The sequence below is a fragment of the Python bivittatus genome, unplaced genomic scaffold, assembly GCF_059951505.1.
Source record: "Python bivittatus isolate LINGU-HERP-01145 unplaced genomic scaffold, Pbiv_v1 ctg000200_np1212, whole genome shotgun sequence".
Lineage (NCBI taxonomy): Eukaryota > Metazoa > Chordata > Lepidosauria > Squamata > Pythonidae > Python > Python bivittatus.
Window position 1 is genome coordinate 15,990,554 of NW_028277040.1, and position 27,258 is coordinate 16,017,811.

Below are 27,258 nucleotides of genomic sequence, written 5' to 3' on the forward strand. Positions count from 1 at the left end.
TGATATTTAAGGTAGGCAGCCATATACGTTTAATACATACATATGTATATACATTTAAAATTAAGCAGAAATAAATGTATAATTGCTGTCATATTTGTATTTGCAGTTTACTCATATACTTGTATCATGGTGCACACCTTTGTACTTGGTTTGGGAAAAGCCGAAAAAAGCCATTTTCTTCCATACACAGCATGTCCGAAATTAGAGGGAGCATGGGTTGGGACAGGCTTAAGTCTCTCAGTAAAGTGAATATGTGTCAGATTAACACTCACAGGCATTAGTCTTAGTGTTTGCTATTTTTAAGAAGAAACAAGGATGTGAGTGACTTGTTCTGCCCCAGTTTCTTCTTCTGTGGACTGCCTATCTCTCTGGCATTGCACCTCACTGTACCATCTGCCTCTCTGGCTTCTGTTAACTAGCACTGAATATTGCCAGCAAGTCATCACCTGATCTAACTGAGTCTTGCCACTGATCAGGTGACCCTTCCCAGGACAGGCCAAGCTTGCTGGCCAGCTTTGCCGAGGGATCAAAGCTCGCTACCCCATAAAGTCAGGTCAGTGGTCATTTTTCAATGTCATGCCGAGTCTGGTATTCCAGAAAACTGAATAGAATATTTGGAAACAACTGTTGAAGGTTTTCATGCTTCAGGAGGATAGTACACTTTTGGCATTTGGCACCCTTTAAGCTGTTATCTGGACAATTTGGATGTGGCTCTGCTGTCCTTTTCTCATCCTTACTATTTCTCTCTTAAAAGAGATTAATGTAAAATATTTCAAAGAATATATTTCAGTGAAACCCTTGGTGATACCCAGCTGAAACTTTGGCAGGGTTAATGTTTTTGAGGCAGCAATCCTCCTCATTTGGAGGGTTTGGAAGTAGTCAGTTGCCAACTGCTGGCAACCCCATAAAGAAACCTCCGCAATTAGAGGGAATACATCCCCCCTTATTCTGACCGTCAAAGGATAAGATATCCAGTCCTGCTGGTTGTTCTCTGGTTTAGTTTGTCAGTAGACCGGAGCTTTTTTTGTTATATGGGGGAATACATGATGATCATTCTGGTGAGTTCACTTATACATGGTCCAGCTTGGGACCCAGTCGTTTTTTTAAAAAAAGAGGAAGGGGCTGATTCATTTGGTCTGGTCTTTTGCATTCCTTCATGGGAATAGCAAGGCATCTGCTCCCAGGGTGCCCCAAAGTCAGATAAGCAGTGCCCCAATCCAGAGGATAGCTGGGAAATGCATGAAAATTAAGAAATAGTGGAACTAGAATCAGATTAGAATTTTGATTTTGTTTTCTGAAAAAATATTTGAGATGTTCTATTGTTCTACTTGTCCTGCCTCAGTATTTTCTCTCCCTTTCTCTCTCACTCCCTCTTTTTCTTTTTGGATAAGTAGTAGCCACTGAGATCCATCCTTCCTTCCTTCCTTCCTTCCTTCCTTCCTTCCTTCCTTCCTTCCTTCCTTCCTTCCTTCCTTCCTTCCTTCCTCCCTCCCTCCCTCCCTCCCTCCCTCCCTCCTTGTATGTATGTATGTATGTATGTATGTATGTATGTATGTAGATTTAGAATACTGCCCAACTCCAAAATGACTCTGGTCAGTTTACTGTACATAGTTAAAAGAGAAGAGAAAAACAACCAAAAAGAGAAGAACATATATGCCTAGGGGAAAAAAAATAACAAAAACAAAATCTGACAATTCACATTTAGTTCCTTAGACTTGATATTCATTATAAGGATTTGAATTCTTATTGAATCAACACTCTCATTTTTAAAGATTGCAACCCTAGCAGATGCCTCTCCCATTCAGTAAAGCTACAAAATGGAAGGAAATTGGGGGAGGACATACCACTTTACCTACTTTTAGATCATTCAACTCCAGAAAGGCATTGTCTGGGGAAAAGCGGTTGGTAACAGGAGCGTGGCAGGGTGCAGTGGAGCCTCTAGTCCAAGTGCTTAAGGACACACTCAAAGAAGCCAGAGGAGTCAATCATGATATCCCAGGACTGTGTATGTTTGCAAAGTATGCCCGCTTTCATAGACCTGATATGTATGTAACAACAGAGAAGGCTGTCTTTTCTCTTTCAGTTTTCCTCATCTTTCAACCTGGCATTGGCTTGAACTTATGAGGTATGCAAAATTTGTCCTGGGAATATAATTCTATTAAAAATAGAAGTAGGGTTTGCAAGTATGAATTATGTGCATTTCTTTCATTCTTTTTCATTATGTTTGCTTAATCAATGACATCTCCAATAATGATTTAGATATTTGAAAAAATATGTACACATAATTTGGCCTCCTGGAAACTCAGCGATCTATGATTTGCACAGAAAGTATTATTTGAAGTGACATCAAAACAATCATTACAGCATCTATCACGGTTATTAAAGAATACATAAAGAGAGCTAAAAATGATGGAACAGAAATATTGTTGAGTTGAGAGTATTAAGGAAAGCAGAGAATAATGATGAGGAGAGTTTCTCAGTATCTATTTTGATGTGAATGTACAATATTTATAAATATATTCTTTTTTTTTTTTTAACCTGCCACAGTTGGGAGACTTTTCCTCAATCAGAATGTGAATAAAAACAACGTGCTGTGATTACATCAGTAATTCATACATCCCATGTAGAATTACTTTACAGTGCAATGGTAAATTATTTACTTTTTACCTATTTTTATCATTCACTTTTTAAAAATACTTTTTGTGAGCAAATCAAAAGAAAATATACTTTTTTAAAATAACAAGTAATGACCATACTGTGAGAACAAATAATATTAATAAAAAGTTTCCCACTTCAGGTGCCATACTAAAGTATAGGATTGTATTGAATGATATTTGTCTCCGGAGACAATGGCACCCACTAGAGAAACAGATTCCCTTCCTCTGCTGTACCCCCCATATGCCCCCAAATCTGGTCTGAAACATTAGGGTTTCTCCAGAGAGAAAATAAAGGCATGATGGTAAAAAAGAAAAGAAGAAAGAGAGGAAGGGGAAAATTCACTGCACGAGCAGAAAGCTGTTTGCAGAACATGTGATGTATTTCATAGCTTTCTCCCATTAAATTCTGAGAATATGTGTCAAGTTGTTGTATAAGATTGGATCAGAAATGTAACATTTATTATTCATTTTCTGAACCCTGTCTTGCTCACAAAATGAAACCTACACATTTTAGGTTCATTACATACATCTTTATTTACAATCAATGATCAGACACAAATTTGTCAAGTACTGTTAAAGTGTAACAAGAGCTTATCCCATCCAAGGGAATCATGTTGAATAATCTATTGTTGCATTTTCACAGCAGCTACACAGAAATTCACTACCTTGAGAGTGATGCGATACTTCATATCCAAAAGGAGCAAAATGATATAAAATTCATTTGATCCACCTGGGGAATCCAGTACTACAATATAGGGCTAATGTATTTTAAACACAAGTCCTTATGGAAGGGGCAATATAATAAAATCTGATGCATAGTTTCAGTTTCCTGAATTCACATGGCCAGATTATTTTGTCCAATTTTAAAGAGTTTAGCTTTTAAAAATGCAAATGGAAAATATTCTAGCATTAAAGAGCTGTTTCCAGCTTTGGAAAGGTGAGTATGGTTAAATCATTTGTTGGTTCCCAGGCAGAATTTTTAATTGCAAGCCTTGTTGTTCTGTGATATCCTATTCACTTCATTTTAGCGTTCCATATCTTTGACTCTTGGCAGGAGAATCTGGTTAGCCTGGTCATATTCTATAGAGGTAAAGAATTCTGCCCAAATCCCATACATTAGCAGCTACTACCATTTTGGCTTTCCATTTTCTATGTTCATCTGCCAAAACTAATGGAACTAAAACAAAAAGAAAACAGCCCAATAACTAATTTTCTGTTTCAAAGCCTTAATTTCTCTTTTAGCCATCTCAGTCTCTGGCCTAAGTGCTGTGCTGGGTACACAATTAGGGACAGAAAGAATAGCCCTTAAAATCCTCATCTGCACTGTCTCAGTTTCCTCTCTATGTATGTAGATGCCCACTTACTCCCATAGACAATTTGGGCCAGCAATTTTGCCACAAAGAGTTTTAAATCTGCTGAGATCAATTTTCCTCCTCTAGAGAAGAACAGTATTTTAACAGTCGTTCAGGATCTTAGTGTTTTTTGCTTGACATACTCAGCATAGGCTTCCAGTACCCCATATCGTGAAAAACATCTCCAAGGGATCTGAAGGTTATGGGCCTGCTTGATTTTATTTCTCTCAATTAATTTCTGTGGTTTTATCTTTAAGATGCTTGAGGACTTTTAGTAAGATAAAAAAGTTGTAGAATAGACTAGGTTACCAATCTTATTTGTACCTGGGCTACATGCAGTATCCCCTTAACAGTACAGACAGCACTTGGTTTATTTTGGTATACTTTGGCCAGTATGCCACAAGTACAGCCAAAGCACACTTTCACCAAAGTATGCTCACATTAGTCTGTGACAGCTAAGATCTCTCAACTAGACACTACCTTGCAAGTCAAAATACTGACGCTCACCAACTAGGAGATACAATCCATACAGCCTATGCAGTCCATACAGTGTACTGACACACATTCTAGGTGAATGGCCACAATCAGTGAATTACCAAAACAAGTGAAGCACTTGAAGGTGGTTTGCTCATCTAGAAAGACTAAAGGAGGACTGAATCACAAAGCAAATATATGAAGGAAGGGGTGAATGAGTTGAGAGGGAGTGAAGACTGAGAAAGCCATGGTTGGATGAAGTTGATCAGATCCTCAAAAAGATGAAAATTAGTAGTTTAAATAACAAATGGCAATGTATGAATCAGTGTATGGGTGGGATAGAAACAAAGATAGTTTATTATTGTTGGTCGCACTGTCAGCCAGATGTTTAGACTGGATCTGGCATTTTTATCCACCTATCGAGTCCTTCCCAAGGACCTGGGATAGGCAGATGTTGTTGTTTGATGGTGTTAAAGGTATCACTGCTGTTCCAAGTAAAGCTGCCTTTTGCAACTGACTGATGGTGATTTTGTCAATGCCGATGATCTTCAGGAGGTGCTCCAGATGTTTTGGGATTGCACCCAAGAGGCCTATTACTATTGGTACTGTCTTTGTTTTCTTTTGCCATAGTCGTTCTACTTCTATTTGCAGGTCTTTGTATTTTGTGATTTTCTCCAGTTCTTTCTCTTCTGTTCTGCTGTCTTGTCTCCAAATATTGCAATGTCCACTGTCCAGACTTTTTGTCTTTCTTATCAACAATTGTTAAGTCTGGGGTGTTGTGTGGCAGGTGCTTGTCTGTTTGAATTCTAAAGTCCCAGAGCACTTTAGCTTCTTCATTTTCTATTCCTTTGTCTGTTTTGTGGTCCCACCAGTTCTTGCTTGCAGGCAAATGGTATTTCTTGGAGATATTCCAGTTCACCATTGTTGCTACTGTACCTTGTCATGCCATTGTTTGTAGTTAGTCTGTGTGATCTTCTTGCAGCAGCCAACTAGGTGGTCCACTGTTTCTTCACCTTCTTTGCAGATACAGTATTTGCTGTCTGTTGCTGTCTTCTCAATTCTGGCTTTGTATGCATTTGTTCTTAAGACTTTGTCTTGTGCAGCCAGAATTATCCCCTCTGTCTCTTTCTTCAACTTTCCTGCTCTTAGCCATTGCCAGGTCTTCTTGTTATCTGCTTTGCCTGCTAGTTTTTTTGTGTACTGGCCACGTAATACTTTTCCTTGCCATGTCTCTTTTCTATTCTTCATTTGATCTTTCTTATAGGCCAGTTTGGTCTCTTTGGTATTTAGTGAGCCTTCATGGTATACTAGCTTCAGTGCATCTTCTTCACTGTCCTTCAGATATTCTTCTAATGCCCTTTTTCTTCTTCATTTGTCTGGCATACTTGCAACATTCCATGCCCATGTACACTCCTTGGTAAGTAGAGTCTGGATAAAGGGCATGATTCATTGTCATTATTTTTCTGGCCTTCCTATCCAGGGCTTCTAGTTCTTCCTGAGTCCACTATTCCAGTTGTGTATCTAATGCCTGGAATTGTCCAGGTGTTAATCGCCTTGATGGTATTTCCTCCACTGAGTTTGGACTTTAAGATCTTCTTCACTCTCATGATGTATTCACTATTAACTTTCTTCTTGACTTCAGTGTGCTTGATGTCAGCTTGAAGGATGCCCAGATATATGTAGTGATCTTCTTCATCCAGACTCTTGAAGTTATTTCCATAGGGCATTTTGATTCCTTTAGTTTTCACAATTTTTCCCTTGTTGATGGTCAGGGTGGCACATTTGTCCAGTCCAAACTCCATTGCAATTTCTTGGTGGTATATTCAGACAGTGTTGAGCAGCAATTCCATTTCAGATGGTGTTTTTCCATACAGTTTCAGATCATCCACGTAAAGAAGGTGGGATAACCTGGCAGATGTTTTTGATGTTTGAATGCCATGGGCTGACTTGATTGTTAACAGAGGAATCAATGCAGTGACAAACAGTAATGGTGATAATGAGTCTACCTGAAAGATTCCTGTCTTGATGTTAATCTATCCCAGTCTATCACTGTTGACCAGCAACTGTGTCTTCCATTGTGCCATTGATCTTTGCACAAAGCTTCTGATGTTTCTATTGACTCCTGTTATTTCTAGGCACTTGATTATCCAGTCATGTGGCAGGGAGTCAAATGCCTTCTTGTAATCAATCCAAGCTACATTCAAGTTGGTCTTCCTTTTCTTGCAGTTTTCCAAAATCATCTCGTGAATTAGGAGCTGATCTTTTGTCCCTCTGTTTGGGCAGTTTCCTTTCTGCTCAGATGGAAGAAGCTCATTTTCAACTAGATGCTGTTGGACTGCATCAGGTACCACACCAGTTAGCAATCTGAAAGTTGTTGGCAAGCAGGTAATTGGCCTGTAGTTGCCTGGTGCTGCCCCTTTTGCTGGATCTTTCATTAGGTTTTGCCAGATGTTAACCAATTTTCAATTTCACCTCCTTGAAGTATGTTGTTAAACTGCTTGGCAATGAGTGGGTGCAGACCAGTCAGATGTTTCAAACAAAAACCATGCAGCTCATTTTCACCTGGTGCTGAGCAATTCTTGATCTTCCTTATCCTTTTCTCCACCATTTCTGCTGTTATTACAAGTACTTTCATTTCAGCTTCTTTTTTTATTCTTATCTACCTCCTTTATCCAGGCTGCATTCTTGTTGTATTTCTTTGGGTTTTCCCTTACCTGCACCCAGAACTGTGCTGTTTCTTCTTTGTCAGGTGTTGACTGGTTCATTGCAGTCTCTCCATTGATGGATTGGTAGAAACGTTTCTGATTCGACTGACATTGGAGATTATGCCTGTAGCATGCAATTCGAGCTTCGTATCTGCTGATCTTGGCTATAAGTGTTTGCTGCTTTATTATTTCCAGTGCTTCCTTGATCTTCTTGTTTCTAGGTGATATTTCTTGATCAGGTATTCTTTGGTCTTTTTGTTTTTCAGCTTCTTTTCTTTCATCTGTTCTAGTCTGCTTGCATCTCATCTTAGCATGCTGATCTTATTTTCCAACCTGATCTTCCATTTTAGTGGTGCATTGTTTGGCTTTTTTTCTTGTTTGTTGATTTTGCACCCAAAGTATTCAGTTATAACTGCAGCTGTGGTGTACATCAGTTTTTTTTCCTCTTTGTTGTGAGCTGGTGCTTATACTTGATATTACAGTTTTGGCATTGTTTAATACTTGTGCTAGCTTTTTCTTTGTAACAAGCTTCAATGCTGGCAACCTTATTCTGTTGTTTTTTTGCTGTTCTAGATGCTCAGTTATTCTTTCTTTCAATTCCTCTTTTTTTTGTTTGTTTGTTAGAGGGCTTTGTTCTTTCCGAGGAGGGAAGGCTCTACTCTCTGAGCTACTTCTGGCAAGGTTTCAATTTCTTTGCCCTGGGTAGACCTTTTCAGTTCTTCCAATCCTACTTCTGTGAATACTTTATTTCATGTTGTAAATCAATGCATATCTGCTAGCCTTTATTCTGTTATTTCTGATTCTGGATGTTGTTCTTTCTAGAACTGGTGCATTCTTTTCAGAAATCCTCTTCTCGTTGGACTTGATTTGTAATAGCAGATCATTATTTCTTTGTTTTCAGTCTTGATATATTTGCAATGGGTAGACAACTTTTCTTCCAGTAGTTCTGCAGCTGCTGGCCCTGGTTGGTCAGCCAACAGTCCTGAGTCCTGTAGCCCACTTGTCACCAGATGTCCAGGAACTAGAACACCTAGCGTGGGCCTTGTTGAACTCAGCAATGACTGATCCAGTATCGGTTTCTGTAAATTAGGTCTCACCGTATTGTTTATGAGAGAGACACTCTTCATCTGGCTCCTGATGAGACCTGTCCATTACAGTTGAGCCTCTGGCATAGCTTTCATCCACCTTGTGCCAATTCTTGGCAAGAGTTTTTGGAAGTGGTTTGCCCTTGCCTTCTTCCTTCTAGGGCTGAGAGAGTGACTGGCCCAAGGTCACCCAGCTGGTTTTGTGCCTCACAGTCCCCCAGTTTCTAGCCTGGTGCCTTACCCACTACATCAAACTGGTTCTCAAATATTAATTATTAGTTCAATATAATTAAAACACTATATTCTGTATGAATATCTTTTATTACATTATGTTTCAATATACTTAAATACTGGAGAATTTGGGGAACAGCAGCTGCATGATATGTGGAAGGTGGCATGTCTTCTGAAAACCCTAGACAGCCATTGATAATCAGTGTCAATGGGAACAAACAAGGGTGTCAAATTTTCTGGTTTGGCATAAGGCTGCTTCCTATGTTTTTAAAACAGAGGAATATTTTCTTGTTCCTATTTAGGAAAAAATCATTGCAAAGGATTGAGATCTATTTAAGGGCTGGTTTGAAAGGGCATCAGGATTCATGTGCTAGTGAAGCATTGCTTCATATTACTACATAGAATATATATATATATATATATATATATATATACACACACACACACACACACACACACACATATATATATACATACGTATATATGTATTTTATTTACCTCTTTCTGATGTCATGGATAATTAACACTCCCTTTTTATCAAAATACCCAAATGACATGTTTAATATTCTCAGTAAGAGGTGGCTAGCTATTTAAGTTTCTGTGGCTCAGGGATATCATTTATCAGTAGGGTTCCCTCCCCTCTTGCTTCCCTTCCCTTAATCACCCCGAGCTATTCTACTACAAGACAGAAAGGTCAACAGTGGTAATACCATAGTAAAGTAAATGTCACTGTTGAAAGAGGCTGGGGTTGGGATACTATCTCTAGAAATGCCGTAGTAGTCCAATGCAACCTCCAATTTATGAAGGTATTACAAATATGATGCTCTGATAACTTTAGGTGTGCATCAGAGCTAGAAGCCATGGTCCCACAATGTTGATATAAGTCCACATACCACCCTCATTCTCCTTTGTTAGAGAAATAGAACAAGCACAGTAATGCACTATCAAACTGCAACAGGTAAAGCTGCCTTTCTAATATTATTTAACAGCCTGCTGCTGCAGATTACACAAATGCTTTATCATCTTCAAATCTACCACCTACTGGCTGAAGGAGAATAAATGGCTAGTATTTATTTTATAGGAACTCATTATGCTATTGACCTTTTCCTCTTCTGGACCACACTGAAAATTCTTTTGGGTGAAATCACTCCTGAAATAACCCTCTCCAAATGAAAACATGGATTCATTTGTAATACCAAATAAATTCAGTGCAGTAATGGTAAATAATTTCCTAATATCTGATTATGGGGAAACAATCTGAAATAAGAATGCTTAGACCTGTCTATGACTATATCTGATGTTGGTAGGAAACAGAATTGTTGGGAGCTTGGCCAAGAGACAAGACATCTACAGCAAGTGAATCGAAGTAGACAGTAGAAATAATATGAACAAAGGCTGGATAATGGAGACATGAGGTAGGAAGAGCCATACTGGATGGAAGGAGAGGATGACAGGGAAGTAGAGGATGGGCAACCATGGTCAGGGAGCCAACAGGGATGGTGCGACACTTTTCATATTCATACAGTATAATTAAGCCATTACAAACCACAATGGCCAGATTCACAATCATTCTGAGCCAGAACCAAACAACCCATACTATAGCTTAGAAAAATGTGTGAACTCAGCCATTATTATATCTGGAAATTAGGCTATATATCATTAAGAACTGTGTAATAGAAGGGAGACTGCCTACTATAGCTTCTTAGATCAATACAATATTTTGACTTGATTCCTTATGTTCACAAACCTCTACCCACATACCTGGGAATTAATTTCATTGGACTCAGTGGGACATATTTTTGAATCAATGTATATAGGACTGCATTGTGAGAAGACAACAACAGTCAAGGGAAAGTTGTGGCTGGTAGGGGTGAATTGCGCATATGGATTTGAATTAACCAGCCAATTCATCACTGCAGCCTTTTAGTGCTTCCAGCATATGTTAACATGCATAATGAATGTGCACAACTTCTGAACACATCTCCTGCTCAGAGCTAAAATTAGAGTTTCTCTTTTATTCATTTGCTAGAGAAAGTAGTAAACCCCTCTGAGATGAATTAGCCGAGGAGGGCATATCAGGGAAGTGCTTTATTGTAATACTGTTTAGAGTGAACAGGTACTGTTCTTAAACTATGTCACTGCAATTCCAAAGAAGAGCTAACATATTCCATACTTCTGTCTTTTTTTTCCTCCCATTATTACAAGCCTTATTCTCTGCCACCACTGTAGTCCTAACAATTGAGTTATGCACTGTAGACACCTTATCTGGCTTCTTTACTGGAGAATCCAAGTACTCCACACTCAGTTTATCTCTAAAGTAATGCAATGAAAAAGTAGGACAGTTATTTCTGTTTAACAGCTTTGGAGTGGACGCACAAAGTCCACCTCCTTCTTCAAGTTAAAGTATGCATGATTTGGGGCTATAATCTGACTCTGAAGCAGATGTTTAAGCTGCTTCCTCCATTAGGATACCATCGCAATAATCAGACCATGATAAGTGCAATCATTACAAGAGGGCACAATATTATCAGAAGCTTTTCAATAGCAAGGCAGTTCACAATCCAGACAGAACATGGTGAAAGGTTGGTGTGGTAGCAAGACAAGGCTGTAAACTCTCTCCTTATTTATTCAAACTATATGCAGAATACATATTGAGATAATTGGAAGAATTAGATTAAAAGAAGATAAATGTGGTTTTAAAATCAGAGGAAGAAACATCAATAACCAGTGCTTTGCTGGCAACGCTACCCTGATAGCTGAAAATGCGAAGGACTGCAGTCTCTAGCAGTGAAAGCCAAGGAACACAGTGAAGAAATGAGATTATGATTCAGTATAAAGACCAAACAAATGACAACAGGTACAGCAACCAGCCTACAAAAATGACAATCGTACAGGCAATGTTTTCCCTGTGATGCCCTATGTATGTGAAAGTTGACCTTTGAAGAAACAGGATAGAAAGAGTACGGATGCTTTTGACAAACAAATGCATCATAAAACAAACCAATCCAGAGTTCGCACTCCAGATGGAAAGGACTAGGCTCAAATTCTCATATTTTGGACACATTATGTGAAGACCCAGCTCCCTTGAAAAGACTATGATGCTGCGAAAAGTGGAAGGAAACCAAAGAGGGCAACCAGCAGTAAGGTAAATAGACACAATCACAATAGCAGTGAATGCACTATTGAGAGACCTAAAAGGACAGATCATCTTGGAGAAAGTCTATGTGGTCACTGACTTGAGGGTGTCAATCAATCAGTCAGTCAATCAATCAATCAATCAATCAATTAATCAACAATTCATGCTTGCAACCAACAAGCACATATCCTGAGCTATTGAATGCAGTGGGAATGATTCCCAAGCCAAGAAACTGTGGCTAGGGTCTTCCTTTTCCACATTATTCCTTTGGTTCATGCTGTTCTTCTTGTTTCTGATATACTGCAATTATTTTAGAGACCTACCTAGGAAAACATTAAATTGAACAGCAGTAGGCCTAGCTGATTTATTGGAATGGTAAATTAATTAATTAATAGTAAAGTAAAATAAACCATAGGGGCAATGGTGGTCTTGTACTGTAATCTGGTTCAGGTTCCTTTTTCTTTTATATCTCCAGAAGCATCCCTTTATATAGAAAAAGGGAGATAAGAGGCTGTTTTTCAAATACTTCCCAGCACGGATTTCAAATTCCAGCTTCCCATTCTAGGATATTTACCTACTATGAAAACAAAGCCATTTCCTCCCACTGGTTTCTATATATTCCTCTCTGACCTCCACTGTTCAATTTCTCACATGGTCTCAGCCACCATTTGCTAGATTCACAAAAGCCAAATTAAAGGTTTTCAACAACATCTGCACATGGAAGGAGGCCTTGTTCTGTCCAGGAAGATTCTTCCCAAGGTTTTAAAATATTGAGAGGGGAGAGAGAACATCCTTCTGTGAACTGCTGTGTTGTTTTATTTTTATTTATACCTATATATTCTGCTCATAAAGCTGGTCACACTCAACAAAAGCATACAATTCTGGCCCTTCCCAGAGCTACTGGAAGCACTGAAAAAGGTTTTTATACCAGCCTGTGTAAAGCCTTTTCCAACTACTGGACCTGACAGAGGAGACCACTGAAGTGATGAGAACCACCCCAATCAGGCAAGCTGTGTCATCATTGTGCCTTGTTGAATTTTGTTGCCCTCATGATGTGAAGCACCAAGCTAAGGAGAACGGTGGCCACCTCACATAGGCCTGCAGCCAACTTCTGTTTCATAGCTTGGTTGTTTGCTCCCCAAATAATCAGTTCTCAACCACTTGGGAGCACCGTTAGAGAGAATGCAGCCTGAAAGTTTTGTGAGCAAAGGCGATAAGTCCATCAAATAAACATACAAAGACACCCTGTCCATGGGAGTCTCACAGTGTACTGTTGTAAATAGAAAGTGACATTTTAAAAGCATTTGGACAACATCTACTTATATCCTCCAAGATACAGCCTTAAAAAGAAACTCAGCAACATATTATCATTGCCATTTAGTAACAAAGAAAGAGAGTGAGAGAGAGGCACTTTTCAGTAATTGTAAGACAGGTACACAACGCCCAATAATCAATGACTTCATATAGAGAATGCATTAGCCCTTGTGTTCTTTCTGGAAAAGGTGAACATTACTGTTTCCTACCGGAGGGCCATAAGTCAGTAATCTTGTTTTAATTATCCATTGCACTCATCCTCTCTTACTCACTGTCTCCCTTCAGTATACATCTGCTTTTCAAAAGAGTCGTTGAGTGTACGCATGTTTGGCACAAGCAGAAAGCAATTCCTTGGCAACAGGGTTACATCCTTATGGCTTTCTGTGGGCATCTCCCCACACTGCCACTGTTTCCATGCCCAACTCTCCAAAGCAGCGGGTGTGCTTGTCTGAACTTCTGCCAACTTGAAACGCTGAGAACAAAAAACAAATATGAATAATTGATATGAATCCCCTCACTCCCAACCAAGACAAAAAGGAAGGAAGGAAGGAAGGAAGGAAGGAAGGAAGGAAGGAAGGAAGGAAGGAAGGAAGGAAGGAAGGAAGGAAGGAAGGAAGGAAGGAAGGAAGGAAGGAAGGCAGGCAGGCAGGCAGGCAGGCAGGCAAGCAAGCAAGCAAGCAAGCAAGCAAGCAAGCAAGCAAGCAGTAGCTTGGCACTTTTTGTGCCAGTTTGTCTCCTGCTGAAGAGAGGAAAACTGACCCCAAAACCTACCATGCTCACTCCTGCTTTTTTGGCCTGGACTATGGAGCAGAAGCTGCAAAGCCATCAAGGTAGTATTTCTTCTGGAGCTGGAGTTCTCACATTTTGATACCATGATCCCCTAAAATGATAAAATCAATTTGTGTGACTCCCCCATTCCAGTGCTACACTCGATTTTAGCCAAAAGGCCCAGAAGCGATATCTCAATACAATTTATTATGCGGCTTACTTTTAGCAATTAAAATGGCATATATATGTATGCATGTACTGTATGTATGTCTAATACAACTATGACAGAACGTTACAACCTTATAAAAGAATACTGCTTCATTGGAAATAAGGAAAAAAGACATTAAGACCATATTTTTAATGGGAAGGATGAGCTTGCTTGCTTTTGCATAATTCCTGGCTCCTGTGCTTCATTCTGAAGGGAGGAAAGTGAGGAAAAATCTAAAAATGCTGCTCCTTGCACCGTGTTGCCAAGTTCCCAGGACAGCCCCACTGAGATAAGAGTTACAGCCCATCTTCTTTCCTCCCAGTCTCATGCTTGATGCTTATAAATTCCATGCCTGCTCTTACCGTTTTGGCCGCTGAGAGCTGAATTGATTATGGCGGGATAGAAATGTAATGCAGAAATAAAAATAAATAGTTGTCCTTCTTGCTGCAGCCTATTGTCCCCTTTCCTTTCCCATTCACTGTAATTCCCTCTGCAAAGTGTCGGGTCAGAAGGTCAGAGTTTGGGGTGGAAGCCTCCCGCCCTCCAGGCATGATTCATTCGTCTTCCTTTGAAAGGCAGGTGCGGGCTGTGAAAATAAAAACCAAAGGAACAGAACACTCCCACTTCATGCAGGGCTCTGGAACCGGCATGTTGCTTTGCATTCTTCCCACTCACTCTTCAAACTGGCAAGCCTTCTCTGAAAAAGACTTGCAAGGAAATCAGACACTCTCTGGTCAACCTCCATCCATTGCCTCAACTCCCTAAGGAGCTGCAAACCATGCTTTCAAAAACATGGTCTTACAGGGCCTGAACTTCAGCAACCAGGAGGAGGATTAAACCAAGAGTTCCCTCCAGTGGGAAAATAGAGCCACAATGTCCTTAAAACATCAGATAAACTAAGAATTTCAACTACTCAGCAGATGAGCCAGAAATAAATCAGTTCACCTCTCCAGCATGTGTCATGGGAAACTAGAGGTCTATAGCTCCTTTCGAACAGGCACAGACTGTCATGTGAAAGTGGCGCTGAACATTTGTTTTTCCTAACCCCAAAGAGGAGGATGTATCATATAGTATTGCCAGTCATTAGCCCATAGTCACATTGTATTGATAATGCATGAACTTCAACTGCACATTTGATTTTAAGTTCATTTCTACCAGTAGAAACAGACCATCCCTCCCATTCTCTTCAGGCACCCATGCATTTTTAAAGAAATCACACAGACTTTTAAATTAGATACAGCAGCTCAGCGTACACTGTTGTTCCAGCTTTTCTGGTTTGGAATCTTGCCCTCTGACAAACGTACATGATGCTTAGACATGGTCTCCTGGATGCTTGCACTTGTCCCCATCTGTTGCAATGGCACCATGCCTGCTCACAGGGTGGTGTGCCAGTTCTGCTTATGTGCCAAGCAAAATGAGTTTGATGGTTAGCTCACAAATGGCACCGCTTGGAGAGGACATTTGTCTCCTTTGGTTTGGAGTTAAGTTACCATTGAAAATTCATCTAAAACAAACTTTGGGGAAAGTGAGCTCCATTTTAGGCAGAATTTCTGAAGACATTTTCAAAAGTTGATTTTCAGACATGGCCAGCAAAATTTCTCCTGCAGGCGCCCATTTGCACACATCCCTAGGCCTGAAGTTGACCTGAAGCCAAATTTAGAACCAACTGAGAATGTGCTTTAAGGGTAATTTAAGAGTAACTTTGAAGAAAGCCAAAAAGAATGCCTAAAGAGCTAGTAGAATTGCTCATACACCCCTAGCATCGAGCAACTATTAACTGGGTTTCATGAACTGCGCTAACTCCCTCAGCCTTGCGAGTTATTATCCATGCAGTCTTGTAAAGCCATAATCTCTGGCCACTTAGCTTCAAGATGGTTGAACGGTTAGCTTCAAGATGGTGGATCTGCTGTGGAATAGATGGTTGAGAGGTTTTGAATACATTTCATCAAGAATATCATGCAAAAGGATGTCCTTCAAAAATATTTTGCTTGGCTAACTTTGCAGAATGAGCTACAGAAAGTAAAGATACTTTTCATTCCCCTAAAACAGCTTTCCGTGGTGAAAGATGCACCCCATAAATTGCCATTATGATGGCTGTAGCCTCTCTGTTCCCTTCAGGATGTTTTGGGAGGCTAATAGTACAACTGGCAGGCAGATTAGTGAGACAACAGCTACTACCCCCTTGGTCTTCATATAATACCCACTATCACTTATACCCACTCAAAGGAGGTCTGCTTTGAAGCTGCTTAAAGCATTATGGGAGGATGATTTATTTTATGTTATGTATTTATTTGCAGGATTTACATGGCCACCTATCTCATATACTGGCTCTAGGTTGCTCACAACAATCCATAAAACATGGTTAAAAACAAAGGTACCCTTCTCTTCAGGTGCCAGACCAAACATCCCTGCAGCTCAATCCCCATCCTAGCCCAATGCTTGGGGGAAGAGCCAGGTCTTCACAGCCCTCTGGAAGACTAAAAGGGTAGGGATCCCTCTGATTTCAAGTGGGATGCCTATGTTATGAGTGCAGAGACTCTCAGAAATAAAAAACCCTGGGAATGACTTCACTAGGCCCTGGGACAAAAGAACTAGTTATTGCTGATCCTTCATGTTTGCCATTGTTCAGTCTAACATGGCTGACTGGACCATCACATTATAAAAGCTGACAGCTTCTGGACAATGTAATGTTACTCTGTACCTACAGGATCCCTGATTGTCTCAGAAAGGACCTCCTGTTTTGTTTTGGTTTTTTTTAATGAATTGAAGTTGTAGCTTTAAGAAAGAAATCTTGTAAGCAGGTGATTGGCATTGTGTGAAAAAAGTAAGCAATTGGATTTTATGAAACATTTTCTTCACAAAATTCTGTTTCAGCCTGCACATTTAATTGGTAACTTTTAGTGCAGCTCTACTTCCCCTAATACTTTTAATTGCTTAGTTTCTCACCCTTCCCTTGGCAATTGTGAGCATAATTACAGATTAGGTTGAGATGAAGATCATCTCTGCCATCTTGCAAAACTGCACATAATCATGGACTTTGAAGGCCACTGCCAAATGAAGCTGCTGACCTCATTTAATCTTCCCACTGACTTGCATCTGATTTTATAACCTGCACTCTGGACTTATGACTTGTTAAAACACTCACACATCTGTATCTCTATCTTTAGTTACTTCTCTCTATATAATGTTCAATTCCAAAGCAAAAATATTTGGGGCCAGCAGATAGCAGTACCTGACTGACCTTCTCTGGGCTTGAAAGCTAAGCAAGGTTAGGCCAGGTTAGTACCTGGGTAGGAGGTACACCAGGGAATACTAAAGCTGCAGGTAGATTGAGAATCAGGGAAAAACAACAAACAGAAGGAATGGGAAACCACCTCTTTATATTGTTGCCAAGAAAATTGTCTGGACGTGTCCATGAAGTCAGCAGAGTCAGACTGGACTCAAACAAGGTTTACTTTACTTACTCCTTTCTTGCCTTAGCATGGAACTGTTGCAGATTTACAGTTAATATTTCTGCCTTCCCTCTGTCAGAAAGTGTGTTTTCTTTATTGAATATTCCACCTTAATATTAAGGGCAGCAGAACCTGACAGTACAAATTGGGCTTTTCATATTGATGCATGGGGGGTGGGTTGGGGTGGGTATTTCATCTGTAGTTATTGACAACCCAAACGGACTAACCTTGATGATCTTATGGAATAACATCACTTTGATCAGTGCTACTGGGCCAAAGCTAAATTAAAGTCCTGATGTGGCTCTTTCAGAAAGCCCAGAGACCACTGAAGTTTTTAACAAGGCCTTTCAAGATAATCTCACGGATGTCACAGAAGAGGTCCAGCCACTTAGAAACACTGCAGTATTGTCTCACTATATAGACATATCATAAGGAAAACCACAAAGGTATTTAAAAAAAAAAGACAACAGCTCATTGTAGTCCCATGTGACTTAGATAGCATGCTGCTTTATCTTGGGCCAGGAAGTAGCTTGCCTCAGAGGAGTTCAGGTGGGGATATTATCAGGCTTGGAAAACATCAAAGCTTCAGAAATCTGACAAGAACAGCTAAAAACACAGCTACGTTGGTGTTTTATCATGGTTTGTTTGATCCTACTGCTTCAGAGTACCAGGGAAACTCTTTCTGAAAACCAGTTGGGGCCTTTTGTATTCTTAGATGTAGCAGTGTTGATTTGCCTGAGTGATGAAGCACCAGTTGTAACCCATGAGAAATACAGTGTAAATGAAAGCTACAATGAATGATGCAGCAAAATTGTGCATATTTTTGGAATAAACCTTACTGAGACCCAATTCTGCTTCACAGTGAGCATAGTGGTTGTACAAGCCACCTTCATTGACAATATATTGTTCCATGAAGAACAGCAATCTAAGTTTCTGTCTAGTATGTATTCCATTTGGATACTATGATACATTTTGTTTCTGTTAACCTCTTCAGTTGGATGATCTAGTATTTACAGAAAGGCAGAAATGTATGGAATATATTAGTCAGTTCAATGAATCTTGATAATTAGGAAGAAAATAGCTAACCAACCAACCAACCAAAGTAGATAATCACAGAGGTCCCCTTTTAGTAGAGCTATAGCATTGGGAAAAACATGAAGAAGGAAACATTTTAATTATGCTTTCTTAGTTATTCCAGGTTTTAATGTTGAGTCTCTTGTTTTGGAAAGCAAAACCTCCCAATGTCAAATATTTAAGTTGAAAAAAAAATACAACCTGACTAAAAACTATTAGGAGGCATAATGAATGTAGTAATATTTCATGCCATTTGCCGGAGAAGGGAAAAGAACCAAGTTATTGACAGATCCTTTCCTTTTGCTGAATCACATACCGACATGCTTTATTTATATACAGGTAGTCCTAAACTTACAACCACAATTACGACCGGAATTTTCATCACTAAGCAAAGTAGTCATAAAGCAGGATGTCATGTGACCACATTGCTTAGTGATGGCAATCCTGGCAGTCCCGGTTGCCATTGTTAACTGAGAATCGTGGGTCATTAAGTGAGTACCACCTCAATCCAAGCCATTCCAGGTTGGTCTGTCACAGCCCCGAGCCTCAGTAAGGTAAGGGACTGCCTCCAAATCCTCCCACCACCTGTCTCCCCCACATCTCTGCCCTTTTGTTGCTCTGCACCTTGCCTTGTGGGATGGCAAGCAGCCCCAGAACCATGCAGCTCTGGGGCTTGCCATGCCCTGGTAACATGCAGCTGCCCCAGCCCAGTCCCAGCTGCAGTCACCCTCACCACCCTGCCCTCTGAGATACCTGCCACCCTGCTGGGGTTGGGCTTCATGCTGCACCGTGGCTCAGGGGCTGCTTTTTGCAGCCCTAGAGCTGCAGTGTGCCAAAAAACCCCTTTGTGCCATGCTCCTGGGCCAAGCTGGGGCTGGGCTTCGCTGCTTTTTGAAGCCCCAGACCTGGAATGCAGCATGAAGCCCAGCCCCATACTGGCCCAGGAGGGCAGCACAAAGTCATAGCCACCCCAGCCCAGCCCCAGCTACAGTTGCCCTCACCACCCTACACTCCAAGGCCCCTGCCATCCTGGCCTTCACCATCTTCTTGCTCCCACTGCTGACAAGGCATGCCCAGCCTGACCCTTTGTGAGGCAGATGATGGCCATGGGAGACTTTGTTCTCCAAGTCTCGTGACAGGGAGGAGATAGGTGGGGGGGAGTTGAAGCACCCCTGTGGTCATAAGTGTGGGCAGGCTGCCAAGCACCTGAATTCTGATCACATGACCACATGGGTGCTGCAACAGCTGTAACTTTGGGCAGAGGTCGTACGTCCCTTCATTCAGTGCCACCGTAACTTTGAGCGGTTGCTGAATGAATGGTCGTAAGTCAAGGACTAAGTGTAATCAAAATGAATACATCAATGTGTTATGTATGTAGCTGGAGAAATCTTGGACGTATGGAAGAAAGGGCCCATAGGAGAAGAATCCTATTCACTAGACAGCATATGAATGTTAATACAGCAATACGTTGATTACAAGTTCTGAAATGTCCACCAAAACTATTTCTTTCTAAATTATCACTTCTTACTTTTGAACAAGCTCCTGAATGTAATTTGACTTGCATTTTTTGCCTAAGTCTTAGTTGTTTTTGAGAACAAGTACTCTGACCAGTATCCCAAGGGCTACCTCTTGAAGCAGATGGTCTATATGTTTATGTCTATCAGAACAGAGCACCAAAACCACAAAAGGTAAAGCAATTTCATGCTTGTCATTAAACTGTGAAATACACCGTGCTATATTGAATTATTTTCAAATTAAGCTTCTTACCTTCCATGGATCACAGCACAGGAAAAATATCAGAATATATTCATTCACTGATCATGACCTGAGACTAGAGTGCACTGTAAAAGGCATAAGTTGATGCATTTGCACACACACATTCATGTACCTGTCTTAGCATCCTAGTGTGCCTCTCACATTTTTAACTCCAATTTGGAATGGAAGAATCTTTTCATCCTATCTCTCTTCTGATCTTGAATCACCTCTTTTGCTTGTTGGTGCTGTGGTTTTTGGTGATATGGCATTCAGAATGGAATATGATCATAGCTTTGAGTACAAGTTTCTGATGCGTCAGATGCAAGCTTTACTTAAGAAAGCTCATGTTCCCCATCTTTTCTTCCTCTTTTGGTCTTCCATATCTCTCCAAAATCTTCTCTGGAAATGAGCAATGAAATCAGGAACCAGTTGTGCTGGGGTGAACAGTAAACTTTTAATAAAATGTTTAATAGTAAACTTTAATCATAGTAAATATTTAATAATAGTAAACTTTTAATGCACAATATTAAATTATTTTTATTCATGGGCATCCAAATTATCACCCTATAGTCATCAACCCAAGCTTCAACTCCCTTTCATTTCCCATCTCTCCTTGGGATAAACACATATGGGCTACAAAAATCTGGCTGACCACTAGATGAAAACAAAGAGTGGGAGTTTTCCATATTTCTTTGCTGCAGTCCAGATTTTACTCAGATTTGTTAGCCCTAGTTGAGGCAGAAGGACCTGGCTCCAAAGTAGTAAATATTCCATTTTGCTTAGCTCCCATAGGTTTTGGGCTTTGACATAACCATGACACTCAGCACTTCTCTTTCTGCCTCTTCACCAAATACCTCAGTTGTTGGGAGCTACACGCATCCACAGTGAACTTAATTATCTCAAAATGACAATACATGCATAGTGACAGCATGACACATACTCCAAGCTTATGTTCTTGCATTTTCTGTACTGCACACCTTTCTAGAACTGAGGAAGTAAAAGTAGCAGGCATCTTGGGGAAAAGAGACTCTGAAGCACTGGAATTCTTATTTTAAGAGTAACTAAAACTGAGTGTAGTTAAACATGTATCCTGGAGCTAAAAAAAGTACAGATTTTTATAAAGTCAGAGCAATGATAAGTAGGATCCCATGGCAGAAGAAGCTAAAGAAAAAAGGAGCTCAAAAATTGGTATTAAGTAATTATTAATAATTATATTCATTATTAAATATCACACACACACACAATACTACTACTACTACTACTACTACTACTACTACTACTTCTACTAATTTAATACTAAAGGCACAATTGCAAACAATCCCAATGGAGGAGGAGGAGAGCAGAAGAAACCAGCATGTCTACCTAAAACACTTAGTGGAGCTCTGAACACAAAAAGGGTACATGTGGGAAATGGAAACCTGGACCTGATTATCGAGATAGAGGACAAACAGGTCACTCAGAACTGTGGAACTGTGCCTGGTAAGTGCAAGTTCAGAAGCAGAGAATCAGTATACTAGCTGTTCAATGAAGATGGCAAAATGCTAACACATAACAAAGAAAAGGCAGAGCTATTCAACTATTACTTTGGTTCAGTCCTTACCAACTAAATGCATGTGTTCCTCCAGGAAACTGGAAAAGCCATATGAAGAGGCAGAATAGAAGCCTGAGATTGGTAGAAACATGGTTCAGGAAATACCTCTTTAAACTCTGAATGAGTTTAACTCACCAGGAACAGATGAATTGCATCATAGGGTACTGAAGGAAGTAGGAGATGGTCCAGCCAAATGGATTATTATGTATTATCATTAAGAAATCTTGGAGAACTGGTAAAATGCCACATGACTGGATCAAAGTAAGTGTCTCAAAAGGGTGAACAAGAAGTTCCAGTCTGGCAGAGATCTTTGAGGAAATTTTAAAGCACACCAGGAAAAGATTGTGTTGAAAACAACTTGAAAACAATGCAGTAATTACCAGAAGTCAACATGGATGCATCTCGAGCAATTTTTCCCAGATTAACCCTGTCTCATTTTTTGACTGGTTCCAAAAATTATCTTCACAGATGGGAAAGCTGTAGACATAATATATCTTAACTTCAGCAAAAGGTTTGACAAATTACCCCGTGTCATGCTGGTTTTGCGTGGATGAGATTGCATGCCATGTCTGGTTCAAAAATATACGCAAAGGAGGCTTAGCTGGCTTCTGAAGAAGGCAGAGCGTGCAAGGAAGGTGCCAAAATGAACTTCTATTCTTCAGCATTTTTATTAATGAATTGGATGAAGAGGTAGAGAGAGCATTTATCAAATTTGCAGAAGACACAAAGTTCGGTAGTATAGCTGAAACCCTAGAAGAGAGAAATAAAATTCAAAAATATCTTGCTAGGTTACCGAAATGGGCTGAAAGAAACAGAATGCAATGTATCAAGGAAAAAAAAATAGTCAAGGGGTGAGGGTTCCCCTTCAGTGAATGTGAATGAGCAGCGTCATGGATACTTTCATATGAATTTCCACGTCGATCCGGAGTTTGGATGCGATGGCCTAAATGGCTTCAGAAATTCTCTGAGGCCGTGACTCATAACATTGCATAAAATGTTCCATAAGATTCTCATGCAGCCTTGAACCCCAAAAGGCTGTACATCCCTGAAATAAATAGTATGATATATTCCAATATCTCTGGATTAGGGCCAGGATATTTCTGTATGATGGGATGTATAAAGAAGTTGTTTCATCTCTCTGTCTCTCTGGCTTGGCCTTGCTCTTCAGTGGCATAGAATTTTCTGAACAAAGATTTCTTCCCTAAAAAAAAAAAGGGGGGGGGAAGCATATGCAGGCAGAATTGCTGTTGGGAATACTCCTCTCCGAGCTGTCATTCTGAATTTCAAACAAAATAACCACTCTTTTGTATAGAACTGCTCACAATAGACTGAATGATGCATTTCTGGGGTTTTTTTTTCCAGATGAAGCCAGGTGCTTTTCTTCTTGTTTGCATTTCTGAACCAATGACATTCTCATTTAATTCATTCCCCTATGCCTATTGTTACTCAAATTAAATCTCATATTAATGCATAATGGTCTGTGACCTGTGCTTCATGTATCTACCAATAAAATAATATGAAGCAATTCTTTGAAAAATAATTTTGATACCCCCCCCCCAAAAAAAAGTTCTTGGAGGAATGCTAAAACAGGCAGAAATGGAAATGTGAATGGGTAGGAAAATTATCCTGGGGAAAACAAATGTTAGTTCATTTGATAGGACAGGATGTACTTCTTAGATATCGTGCAAACAAAGCTTGGAAGAAATTCAGCTGGTTTCTTCATGCTCAGAAATAGGACAAGATGTACTTAAACCAAGATGTACTTAAGATGGGTAGATCCTAAGAAATTTTCTTTATTTAACCCCCCACTTTAGCATTTGTCAAGTTGGGTACTTTTCCAATAGGAATCTTTTTTTAAAAAAAAAAAGTTCCCCCCAATATTTGTCCAATCAGACAGGAGTTGAACTACTTTGGTTGTGTATACAAGCTAGCTGAAGGAGCTCTTGTGGTTAAAATAATAACACTTTTTAAAAAATGGTTTGTTAATAGCAGTACTGAGTTATTGCAGGGGGGGGCAGTTTTCTTTGATTTCCAGCACTTCTTAGAATGATTACATGACTTGTGTAATGCCAAGTCAACCACTGTTTCACACTGACTACACCCTATTCCTGAAAGGAAAGAGCAAAGTTGAACTGGAATAAGAGTGAAAGGGGGAAAATTCACAGAAATTAACTTTGAATTTAGGGTGGAGGTGGGGAAATGAAGATTAATGCCTCATCACTTTTTTTACATTGATGCATGTTAAAAAGAGGGGCTTTGATTGTGTGGTCACGCCCACCATCTTGGCATCCAGGGCACTACTCTTACCGTACTGATTTTTAAAAGCCAAACAAAACTGAACCTTTTTCCTTTGTCTTTTTTAGAGAGGGGAGGAGAAAATGACACATTTTCATTCACTGAAGCGTCTTCAGCATGGAAAAGCCACCATTTATCCACATATTTATGATGAAGAGCCTGTAAAAAGGAAAGCGTTGGTATTGAAAACACAGACTTTGAAAAGCTAAGTGCTCAAACACCTCTGCTTTTCTTCTGCAAGCATGTTTGAAAAATCTCACTTTTTTTTCAACCTGAAACAAATGAGGATTTGGGTGGGATCTATTCAAAAGAAAGCCATTTGCTGAAGCACAGAACAGAAGAACAAGCTCTTAATTTCTACTTACATTAAACTGGCTCATTTTACAGCTCCTGTGCAAGGAATTTGTTAATGTCCCACCCATTAATTAATCTGTGTTAATGTGATGAATGTGTTTCCGTATTTGTGTTGGAATTTAGCCTAAACAGGGCTAGTAAAAGGTACAGATAGCTGAAAAGGGGCTTTGGGGGAGAGAATGGGTTCAGGATAATCCTGGGTCCAGGCAAAGCAACCTTAAATCAATGACAGGCCAATCAATAGGGCAGTCTAATGGGGCCAGAAGAACACAGGCTGAAATTGTAGATGCTGAGCTCAGATTTTGAATGAATCTGCCACTATAACTGAACAATAACTTAAATTATTTGGAAGAACAAAAGGCCCTGTGACCTCATTCTATTTTACGGCACAAATCAACTGGAAATTGAATTCAACTGTGAAATAGTCAATACAAGTAATAATTCCCGTAATAGCTACATATGAAGGCAGTATACATATGGAGTATATATTTACTGTGCAATTGTTATTTCTTCTTTTTCAGATAAAGCACCACAGAAAATCTGGAGTAGTTTGAAAGTATCAACTATATTGCACTGATTTTTTTTCCCCCCCAGAAGATACCATAAAGTAAAATATGGTATCTTCTAAAAACAGTATTTTTTTTCCAAGCTAAATATAATCCTTTACAATAAACAGAAGCTTTTTTCAGAAGGAGCAAAAATAAGTTTTGCTGTAATGAGGGGAATCCTTGACCTCATCTTTGCTGGAAGGAAGACTGTTGAAATACTCCAAAACATAAACTGAATATTTAAATATCTTTCCATCTGATCAAACTTCAAATATAGCTGCCCTTTTTAGCCAAAGAAGGCATAGGATAATTTATAATTCTTCCCCAGAATTATAAATTCCCACTGAAATCTCCCAGGCTTTAGGGAAGGGTGATAGTTGAACCCCTGTTGGAACATTTTTTCCTTTGGTTGCCTTTGGGTTGCTCATGATTTCTTCTGTTTCTGGCATTTTTCTTACTCTTTTTAACTGTAAGCCACCCAGAGTCACTAGGAGTCAGGCAGCCTCTAAATTGAATAAACAAATAATTAAAAATCAACGACAGTGCCATATGGAAAAGAAAAATAAGTAAATAGACATAGGATGGAGGCCACTCTTTTTTCAAGCTTTCTTATTGGACAGCTTTCCCCAAGGTGAGCACCCTTTAACTCCCAGAATTCCCCAGCCACCATGACCATTGCTTTATTCATGAACATGGAAAATGCTTAAGTGGATGGAAGCTGTCTTAGGAAGATGTCCTTTTCTTCTCAAGGCACAGATTTTCTCTTCCATGCCCTGGTTAGACCCCTCTATTAATAAGTTAAAATGGCACAGTAAGTTGGCAAAGTAAGCAATGAAATGAAATATAAGTGCCTGGATAGAAAAAGAACGAAGGAAATGAAGAATGGGACACAAAAGAATACTTAATGTGACTGAGTAGCTTTGGAGAAAAATGGACAATATATTTATAAGAATGCGAATGGGATATCAAGAGTTCTGATCTAAGAACTCATGATATCTATAAGGTGAGAAAGAAAGAAAGAAAGAAAGAAAGAAAGAACGAAAGAAAGAAAGAAAGAAAGAAAGAAAGAAAGAAAGAAAGAGGGAGGGAGGGAGGGAGGGAGGGAGGGAGGACATAGAAATGTCCTTCAACATATGAACATTTATAGAAAGTGTCAGACAGCTGACACTAAAGCTGGCTCTTTAGAAAATGGTCCCACTAAAGACCTCTGCACCCCAGAAAGGCATGAAGAGAAGTTTTTTAGTGATGTTCTAATAAAGACTAATGAGAACACTGAACGTAGGAATTTTAAAAATTGTTACATCCTGGATGTGCAAATGTCCATGGGAAAATGAGTTATGCAAATCTAAAAAAGATGCTTGTGTAGGCTTGGCCTTTGGCCCTTTTTCAGGGACAGTCTCCCTCTTTCCCAAAATGTCTTAAGAGTGAGGAAGCAGGGGGACTTTTAGGAGTGTCCACACTCATGGTGGCCATGAGAGTGGAATCAAAGCTCTGCCCATTTTTTATATGCATACTTTTTTGACAACACCCTGTGGACAGCCCTGAGGACTTTGCAGAGTTTGGCTGCTGATCATCTTCCTTGCACAAAAGGAAGTTTTAACACAGACATGGAAACCAAATCTGCTTTGTCTTTTTAAAATATACATAAATGAATCAATTCAGGTTACAATCTCTAGTATGACTGGTAGATTTTATTATGGTTCTGTCAATCACTAGTTTTCTTTCTGAATGAAGATACACATTCTCTATAACACAATAGTTAAAGGTAATTAAATTAAGCTGTAGCCTTCACATATATTACAGTTGTTATTCACAATTCTAGACTGGAGCAGTATAACCAAAAGGTTATAATTATTATGAAATAGTAGTACCTGTAGCCATTAAAATGAAGTTATAGTCAGATCTATTTTTATAGTTGTCTGAAGCCCTGTGATTTTTCAGGCAATTGCAGCAAAGCAGCCATTTTAGTAAAGCTTTAGCATAATTTGTGGGATAATACCGGTAGTGTAATAATTGCTTAGCACAGGAATAAAATGCAGAGTCCATTGCTTCTACCTGTTCTACTTAGCATGCAAATTGCTACATTTGTTCACTAAAAGTATTTAGTTGATGCAGCAATTTGTCTCTATACGTATAACCTACCATCCAGTTATGGAGTAATTTTGGAGTCTTGAAGAATACCTATTTTTTAATCAGGCACCATATTTTGAGCTGAATGAGAGAAGCAGCGTTGCCCAAAACATGGGTCACTCTCATCCA

At 39.6% G+C, this 27,258-nt stretch overlaps 1 long non-coding RNA gene across 1 annotated transcript; it reads left to right on the forward strand.

Moving 5' to 3' along the window:
* The first annotated feature begins 476 nt into the window (after positions 1-476).
* On the forward strand, positions 477-25,951 carry LOC148216545 (uncharacterized). Its single transcript, XR_015795201.1, has 3 exons — positions 477-553; positions 2,084-2,125; positions 24,166-25,951. It is a non-coding gene; the product is annotated as an uncharacterized LOC148216545 (long non-coding RNA).
* The last annotated feature ends 1,307 nt before the right edge of the window (positions 25,952-27,258 follow it).